This window comes from Anguilla rostrata, chromosome 7, assembly GCF_018555375.3.
Source record: "Anguilla rostrata isolate EN2019 chromosome 7, ASM1855537v3, whole genome shotgun sequence".
NCBI classification, from domain to species: Eukaryota; Metazoa; Chordata; class Actinopteri; order Anguilliformes; family Anguillidae; genus Anguilla; species Anguilla rostrata.
In genome coordinates, this window is record NC_057939.1 from 8,461,276 (window position 1) to 8,471,697 (window position 10,422).

A 10,422-nucleotide genomic window follows, 5' to 3' on the forward strand; every position below is an offset into this window, starting at 1 on the left:
AGGACAGTAGGTGTCCAGGAAAAGGTTTGGGCAGCCCAGGCTTACTGGCTCTAACTAATTTTCATTAACATTATGTCAGTTTGTAAAAATCTTCAAAGGTGGACAATAAGCAGATACAGTGCATTTTGAAAATGAAAATCTCCACATGGATTCACACGATTAGTCACTTGTAATGAAATTATGGTGCACGCCTGTTTCAGATGAAAACATCAATTGTCACTTGCAAAATTTGCTGTGAATTTAAAAGTGAAAATTGCTTTGGCGCAAGAACAATGGTGACATTCCATTAATACGTAACACTATTTACAAGTGTGGAGAGGGCACAGTGGGGATGCCTACTGGTAAACAGACGCGATTATGCACAATGCACAGTATTTGATTGAAACAGCTAGTGATCAGTTGTAAAGTCTTTTATGTTCAGCAATGCTAAATGGCTTAAATGAAGAAATAGTATTCACAGAGAAGATGAATCTTGTGTAATGTTCAATAATTGATAGGAATTGATATTTTCCACTGGAGGGGCAAATGGATTGCACAGATGTAACTGGGAAAGTTATAATTTATGGAAACTGTTGAGCAGAGAAATATGTGTGCATTTTCTCAACCCTGTTCTTTGGGTGCAGTTGATGAGGAAGTATGTTGAAATGTATATGCATATTTGCATTTCCTGTTGATGTATGACTATGCTATGTTTTCATATTTTTGTGTTTATTTTTTAATTTCTCTTCCATCTGATTTACTTTAGCATTCTATTCCTTGATTAAAATTGACTCCTTTTTCACTGTATACTGGCCCCTACCATATCACTGACAAGTCTTATTTCCCGCTTCCCACGTTCACATAAGTTGTCTTTGAGAATTCCTTATTGACTGAAGTCAGAAAGAGCTATTTATGATACTAAGACTCAATCCAAAACCACTCTTTAAAGGATCCCCCATTATCATTATCTATTTTTTTTTAAGCTCCCTTCCCAACCAGCCAGCCTTCTTCACTGGTTCACGCTGACCAGTTGAGCAATGTGACAGTTGGAAAGCATTTGATTGATTGCAGCACTTCAGATAAAATCCCCCCCTCAGTTTGACAAAGGAAACAACAGAAATGGCCAAACAAGGGCTTTTCCAGCATCACGGAGAGGCTAAGTAACGTCTTCTGATATCATAAAATTTATGTATTTATTTATTTTGCTAAATAGAGGAAGTGCACATACACCACAGTTGGAATGGGAATTAGAACTGCAGTATATCTCAAGTGGACGCTTCTCACCCCAGAAATGAGGACAGGGCCGCGTTGACACTGTGCTGATCCCAGCAGCAGTAGGAGCTGTGATAGATGGTTCACAGGCACCCATTTTCTCTTCTGAGAAGGGGTGGGCAGCAGGGATTCTCTCTTCCACCCCCATATGGACCTGCTGCATTAGAAATACCTCTGCTTTATCTCTGACCCTTGGGGGGTCATCCTCGGCATCAGTCTTTTTTTAGGAAAGATATGTCCTGACGTCCATCTAAGGGAGGGGGTCTCTCGGAAGCACTGACAGGAGACAGCTATTTGTGACAGCCACTGTCGCTGTACCCGCAGTGAGGGCTGTCGTAAACAACAGCTCTCTGTCTCTGGCTGGAACATTGAGCTCCCAATTGTTTTTCACGTGGTCCAGAAGCTGCTGAGTGTATTATGTATGTGTGTGTGTGTGTGTGTGAGTGAGTGTGTGTGGTTGTGCGTGTGTGATTGTGTGTGTGAGAGAGAGATTGTGTGTGTGCGTGTGATATAGGTGCATACATGTGAAATTTGGGCACGCAAGTGTGCGTGTGTTTTGTGTGTGTGTGAGTGAGTGTGTGTGGTTGTGCGTGTGCGTGTGCATGTGCATGTGCGTGTGTGATTGTGTGTGTGAGAGAGAGATTGTGTGTGTGCGTGTGATATAGGTGCATACATGTGAAATTTGGGCACGCAAGTGTGCATGTGTTGTGTGTGTGTGTGTGTGAGTGAGTGTGTGTGGTTGTGCGTGTGCATGTGCATGTGCGTGTGTGATTGTGTGTGTGAGAGAGTGATTGCGTGTGTGCGTGTGATATAGGTGCATACATGTGAAATTTGAGCACGCAAGTGTGCGTGTGTTATTTTCAATCTACCCCGTGAGTCACATGGTTCTGGTGGACAGCAGGAAGACTTGGGCTGGAGATGGATGTGGGAGTGCTGTTATTCAAGCTGGAACAAGGAATGTTCTGTTTATTCAGAAAATGGGAGCAGTGCAGGAAGCAGCCACAAGGAGCTTCCCCAGGTTTCTATTGGGGGAAGTGGGGCATGCTGGGATATACTTCCAGTCTGGGCATTGAGGTTAAACTGTGGACTGCTACTGTCAGTGTAAGAGGTGCAATAATTCAATGCACCCACACTGCTGATGAAAGAGACAGTGTAATAAACATAACATGCCACAAGCTGATGAGCTGAAAGTAGACCGCTATACAATAATTATAGCCTCTTCTGCGAGCTGGTCTGTTAAGCATACAATTCAGTTGAAAGCAAATATGAAAATACTATGCAAGATTTTCAATATCATAATACTGAGATTTTTTTAAATGGAGCAAGCCGATTACAGGCTGGGTACAGAACAATAAAAAATATGGCTCGAACGAGATGCATCACAGGAGATAATTATATATTCAAAGCTAATTAGAGAAAGCACTTGTGTTCCAGTGCCCACTTAGACTCCGTTACAGACTTCAGTCTATATGACTCAACGTGGCTGCGGAACAAATGTCTTTTTTGGCATGGTAGAATGATCTGATTGATCTGCAGTGGGAAGTGACTGTATTAAAAGAGCACACAATCATACTGCAGATGGAATGGACAACAACGCAATAATCCCCAGTCAACACGGAAGGCTCTAAACGGAAGGCTCTCTGTACCATCATGGCATTGAGGCAACTGGCTGTCCCCCTCCTTGCATGGTCCCATGAAGACTGTATGCAGGCCACTGATCCCACAGGGTTGGAACGAACTTCCCAAAATGGTCAGGACAGCAGAATGATTGGCTGTCAATGCAGACTGAAGACACGCCTCTTCACGGTTTCCCTCCCGTCCCCACCTCAAAGCACTCCAATCTTTTGCATCAGTTCAGGTTATGGCAATTTTATGGTTCTAAGTTGTATTTTTATGGTTGCATATTTCCCTTCTTAGGGCTTGTTATGGATATAGTCTGTATGGATGTAGTGTTTGTACTTTAGCCCTTGGTTAGCATAGTTAGCTTGCACTAGAGCTGATGTTGTTTCTTTACTCGCGGGTCTGGTAATGTGATTGGCCAGGTCTGGCACAATTACTCATATTAACCAGGTGAATGCATTTCATTTTCCCCTATATTGGAAATCAGCCTGGGCTAGAGCATCTGCTAAATTATATCATATAATGTAAAGTAAGTTGGCATAGTACAATAATGTCCAATCACATTGCAGATTGAAGTGAAGGTCGCGTAAGGGCATCCAATGCTATGGCAGTGACAGTAGTAATTTCACTGCAGATATGTATGGACTATAATTATAGATTAATGATAGCAACAAATTTTTTGTAGATCTAGAATTCTTAATGTGCAGCTTCATTGAACAGTGTTCTCACTTTATTAGACAATGTTTAAAAGCCATACCTCATTCATTTATTTTCTGAACACTAGTGAATATTGTTCTGCCGCATATTATATTATGGGCAAATGGGAGAATATATTGTTTTCTGTCGACACAATATGTTTATGAAAATTGTAGTTCATAATTTTGGCTTTTAAAAAGCACGAATGTATCAATTTCATTTTTTTTTTAAAGATTAAACAGAGGTGCAGGAAAAGACAGGAAAAACAGGACTAAATTTCACTTTCAGCCACAGGGCGTTGGGTCACGCGGTGCAACCAGAAAGGGCCAAAGCAACAGGAGAGGAAGCTTCAGTGAAGCAGCTCCAGTTCCTTTCAGGAGAGGCGTCATTATTAATGGAGCGGGCCCGTGAAACAGGTTGCATCCTTATTCCTTTCTGTCGATTTCCCTCTCACTCCCCAGGAATCCCCCTCTCTCTTCCACCCGGGAATACCCAGCACGCAAACACAAACAGACGCTCGATTGTGAAATGTCCTCCAGCGTTTTTTTTCTCTTATTTTTTGTTATTTTTCTTTTGCCATCCTCCACATAGCAGCTGATGCGCGTGGACTCCACTGCTGCTCTGGCCTGTGAACCGGTTCTATCTTTGCAGAGACCTTTACCCAAGGGGACTTGTTCACATTTAGGAGAAATGTACTATACTACAGGACAAAGTAAATCTAATTTTATTTTTTTAAATCAGTTTTGATGATAGGACCGATGTGTAAGCTGAAGATCGAATGCCTCTTTGTTGAGTGAAGTACAACCATATGTAAAAGCAGTTTACACATATCTGGCAGGGTAATTGGAAAACCTTGTTCTCTTCACAGCTCTCCACTGATATTGGCTTATTTATAGCTAATTTAATGAATGAATAGTTCAAAGTCAAGTAAGGAAGAAAAAGACAACTGGCATTTAGCACTTGTTTTTTTTTGTTGGTATATTCACACATTCTTATTTATATTGAAGCAGTGGAAAGGCTAAGATAAAACACATTTTCTCACGGCAATGTGAGACATTACAATCTAAGTTGGTACTTCCATGGCAGTAGACTTGCTGTGTTGCATAACATTAGTAATGCATGTCTATTGTTATGCATTGCATTGCTGACTAAAACCACTCAATATAAAATTGCATTTGTTGCACGCAGCACCCAGGACATCATCTACAAGGACTACACTGCGTCATAACTCATGAGTGGTGTTGAGACTCCACCATCCATCAATAAATGATCAATAAATTAATAAATGATTATACTAGTGAAGAAACATTTGTTGATATCAGAAACCCACACTTACAAAACAAAATGGCATACACAGAATGAAGTTTCTTTTGATGCCCAATGTGGATTTCGGTATATTAGCTGCGTTGTGTGTTTGTGGGACGCGCACTATATTTCTACAAAGCTTCAGTTGAGCTTTGCTGTTAATTAGCAATCCCCTCGCTGTGAAAATGTGAACGCTTCATTCATACAGCCATCTGTGAAGATCTTCTGTTAATCTACAGAATTAATACTGTCGAACAAAGGTTGGATCACATGGGCTCTTTGCTCACAGAGTATAATTGGACTGAAGGAAATGCAGTCCCCCTCTGTCTTCCCATTACCAGTGGATAACGTGAGGCAAATCCTTAAATCCTGATATCTACTCCCCCCTATACATAGAATGTGATGGAATGGGAAGCATCCTTAAGTTGTGGAAAGTGTCTATGGAATGTTTCAATTATCTGAGCAGATAACAGGGTGACAGCATGGTTATTATCCCTGTGGTACTCCGGGAGGCTGTACTGTGCAAGGCGAATCATGTCAGGGTCTCTCATTCTATAGAAGCACGTGCATTACATTACACTGCTACAACTTAGCGCATAGCGCATGCACATGTGCACAGGTTCACTTCAGTAAATATGATTTTGCTTGTTAAAACTACCTCACAAAATATATAGATTTTAACCAATGGGTTAATCTTTTTTTTAAATAACTATTGAAAGGAAATAAGGAGTATTTGTTTTAGATACGCTACTGATTTTATTTTTTTTTAACTTTGTAGCACTTTTCAGGAAATGTCTCCTTGTGCTTATGGTGATGGCTGCTGTCATAGGTTTGTATGCTCAGTGTGGGAGAGATTACTGGGTCTCAGTTGAATCTTAAAATATCCCGAGCCAGAGATAGCGTTCATATTTCCACTTTCTTAAAGGTGCCTGCAAGACCTCGTTCAGAGATGAGGTGCACAGCATCTGTGACCCTGACTTGCGAGGCCTCCTCCATCGAGCACTTCAGAAACAGCCACTCTGCACACAACCGAGAGCATGCCCCTGAGTTTAAAATGTTTAGAGGCTATCAAGTAGGCACTCAGTTTAAGATCGGCCGTCTGCTGATGGGAAACATCCTTACCTCTGCGGTGCTGAGACTTAACAAGGACACCACTTCTGGGTGTCCTCAACGGTGTGGGGGTGTCGGGGTGTGGCGCGTGTTAGAGAAGAACGCCTTACCCAGGCAACTTCACGGGGACTGGCCTGAAATACGGAATGCAAGAACACACTGAGCTCAGATGACACTGTTTAATGAACAGGGGAGTCTAGACTGACATTCTGACATCTATGACGTCTTTCTTAGAAAGGCAGCTGGTGAGCGTGTGCATGTGTCTGTGTGTGTGTGCATGTGCGTGTGTCAGTGTCAGTGCAAGTTTCGGTATGTGATATGCTCGAGCAACTCGGTCGAATGCTTCACACGCGTGCTCTCCAGCGTGATCTATAAACAGGCCCCACTCAGGGCTGTATCCAGGCTGCTCTGTGGCTCAGGATGAGTGACAGTCGTGAGTGGGGGGGAGTCGTGAGTTCGTCCTTCAAACTCCACACACATCTCTTTTTCACCCCCCTCCCCCCCTTTCTCTCCCCTTCAGGCGTCACCCCACTCTCCCCCACCATCTCTCTTCCGCCAAAGCCACTTCTCAAACCCGTGATCAAACTCATTACCATTTTGATACCTAAATAGACCTCTCTGTGCCCGGGCTGAGAGACAGCGAGGATTTAACAAAAAAAAAAAAAAAAAAAAACATTCAAATGATGAGGATGACCTTGTCAAAGTCTGTCTTTCCCATCGCGTGAAACCTGTTGTTTACCTGGCAAGAGAAGGAGGAGAGGAGAGAGGCATGTGTTTATTTAAATCACTCGGTGCACAATAACTTTGGTCTGTCAGCCACTTCGAGGCGCTGCCTTTCCCGCACTCCGCGATGAGGCACTTGTGGAAATGATAGCTATTGACAGGCTAACGGGCCGAGCCGTTGGTGTGCTTCGCAATTTCGCCGTGTCATTGTTGCGTCATTAATCACGGCCTGCCCTTATTTCTTATTTCTGGGCGCTGAGCGCAAAATGCCCTTTAATGAAAAAGCACAGCGATCCTAAAATTGGTTTATTGCCCTCTCTGTCAGTATGGATTATCTCCCTTTGAGTTCACTCTTAACTGCAACAGCACCCGCAAGGTTGTGGGTCTGATTCCGAAATGGGCTCCTTTTGCATCATTTAGGCATCCATAGTCTACCAAAACATAGTCCAAAGTTTGACTGTATGTCAGTTCTGTGTTCCTACTTTCAACCTTCATTCCACACACCACATGCACACCTGCATGCACATCTGCACACACACACACACACACACACATACACAGACACACACAGATATACACAGAATTCCCAAACTGCATAAATGAGTAAATTCATTTTGCAATCATCTGACCAGTACAGGAAATTCAGTCAATTATATATCTGGGGACAAGGATCTCTTTGATGTTTCACCTGTATTAAAGCCTCACAAGTGGCTGAAGTAGCTGTCCAGTTAAAACCAACAATATGCTGATTGATACTACCATGATGCGCCTTTGTCGATGGCAATGGAAGACCCATGTGTGAATGTTTCATGTTTCCATAGCCTCGTCACTCAAAAGCAGTTCATCTGGTTGACCTCAACTGTCCTTGGTCCTGATCTGCACGCCCCAGCTGCAAAGTGCTCCAGCACAGCGATTGCGTCGCTCACTGGCGGATTGCAAAGTCAAAGGAAGAAGAGGTGAGAAGAGAGAGTTTCTGTGGTGCAATGGGCCTGTGATTATGATTCAGCACTCCAAAATGGGAAGCGATCGTGTTTAGAAAAAGACTTGAGTGCATGTAACAGTGGCAATGCCTGAGTGACAGGCTGAGAAAGGAGAGAGAGAGAGGGAAAGTGTGAGAGAGTGAGGGAGAGAAAAAAAGAGAGCGAGAGAGAAAGAAAAAGAGTGACAGAGAAAGCAAGAAAGAGAGAAACATAGACAGAGAGAGAGATACACCATAGCTCAAGAAGCATGTTCCTACCTGTGTCATAATGTGATAATTCCTGCATTAAATCTGCACAAATCCTTTTCAGTTCGTACCTGATCTACAACATTTTAAGAGGCTTAGTTTGCATTAGAGCCGCTAATTTTAGATCACACAATATAAAAAAGGTCCATAATTTGGAATAATCCTTTTCCCTGTGATGATTTGTCTCCAAATATATATATTTCAGTTTTCAGTGATTTAGGGGAAACTATCCACAGGGTTACTGATTGGTGGTTCATGTTCATTGGGCACGTATGGCAGTGGCTGCCTATTTGAGTATAAGATGGTCCTGCGGTGGACTGAGGTGGGTACATCAGGAACGCTGTGGCAGACTGAGCTGGTTAAATTTAGCCCTGGAGTGGACTGTGGCTGGTACATTACTGGTTCTGGGGTGGACTGAGGTGAGGACATGAGTGCTGAAGTGGTATGAGGTCGGCATGTTACAAATGTTGGATAGACTGAGGGTGGGACATTATTGGTGGAGTGGACTGAGGTGGGAACATTATCGCGGCGCTGGAGTGAATTTTACTTAATTACTAGTTTAAATGACCATGTAACATTGTTACTTTCTGGTTACCGGGCAATTACTTGAAAATTGAGCAACTCCATTGCCCTTGTATTTTCAGAATCTCTTAAAATGTGATATAGAGCCAATTAAAAGTAATGGAGGTTTTTAGTCAGGTGTGGTTTATCTTCAGCAGTCAATCAATATATAAATTCGTTTAAATTAGTTGAAAAGGATTTTCTGATAAATGCTCTCTCGTGTATGTCCAACAGAGGGCAGTATTGTCACAGCATTGCTTCCTTGTGTTGTAATGAATGAACTTTTAATGGCCACCAGATAGCACTGGAAGACTGCTATGCTGGAGGGTGCAGCTGCTTCTCGGCATGATAAATGTTTCATTTAAACATGTGATGACAACGGTCTGTGTTAGTATATTACTAAATGTCAGAGCGTATCATATTCAGAGCAAATGTGAGCCACTTCTTTCAGCTGAATGCATCACAAAATAACCTTCAGGCCTGCCCATTGACTCTTTACCTGCCTGACTGCTCTGCTCATGAAAGCAAACTTCATGCCTGTTTTAATACTGCACAGCCAATTTTATGACAATCCAGAAAAAAAAAATGTTTTTTTTTTTTTTTTTTGGACAGGCTAGCTGAGTGGGTGTTGCTGATCTCACCCGGTTTCCATCTAACTTGAATCTCATTTGGTGCTCGCCCCCGCTCAGAGATGCCTCCAGCAAGCAGGGTGTAATGGGATCAATATTGACTCTGATTGATTAGCTGAAAGTGGGCATAATTTAAGGTAATCGTATGAGTGGGCAGGAACAGAGCTAGGTCATCGGGAACAGGCTGCGGGAATAATGAATGCCGCGTGTGTGTGTGCCAGGGCTGTCCGGTCCAGGGCCTGAAGGCCGGAAGCCCTACTGGGCACCCAGCTGTCTATAAATCACTGACAAATCTTAATCACCGCTCTCCGCGGTTACTGGCGAGCTAAATCACAGCTCCCTGTAAATTTTGGATGCGCTGAAATACTGACGTTACAAAACGAGGCTCCGACAAACAAAATCACGCATTAAGGAAATTACTGACTCTATCTTAGCTTGCTCCTGACAGCCGTTACATCACCGACACTCTAAATCACCAGCGCACTAAATCACCCTTCTCTGTTGCCGCAGATACTGTACAATGAATCGAAACCATAAATCACCGATACAGTAAACTGCATGTCTAATTGCTGACGTGCTAAATCACTGACAGACCGAGAAATTTTGTAGTAGTGTGTGTGTGCGTGTGCAAACTCCGAGGGGTGTCATTACTGAATGAGGTTTTCAACCTGAGGGACCTACCTTTGAAAGCTGGTTTTGGCACGCTCCCAGCTGCGTGGAGAACGGTAAGCTGTGCAAGTTAACCCAGGACTGTAGAAAACCCATTAAACGTAATTAGCACAATCTTGATGATAATTGGTTGAATCTGGAGTGCTTGGCTGTAATGAAACCTTGGTCAGTGTTCCTCTGGGGATCGGAAGATAAGGACTCGGATGCAGATTAATTCCAGTTCCTCTTGTTGCCAGCAGGGGGCACTGTTGCACAGGGCTTTCGTATGTATTGAAAACGTGTGGAAATGTGGGTAACAAACGGGCAGATTGTGTGTGCGAGTATAATTATGTTTAGAGGGCTGTTTTATAACCAAGTGACTTTAAAAAGGACAATAACTGTGGCTTGTGTGTCAGTGAATGTGACGTGCGTGTTTGAAGTTCTTCCACACTACACTTTTCTGCTGCAATGGAGACGTCTGGTTGAAAGGGCTAAGGTGCCTATGAGTTCTTTATCAACGTCTCACATACATTGAAAATATGTGTCGCTCTGTACTTCATTGTCAGGTGCCATCATTGAGGATAGCCAGTTATTCTGCAGAACAGTTGTATCTTTTGCTGCACATGTTATGACACCGGACTGCATTGTTGTATT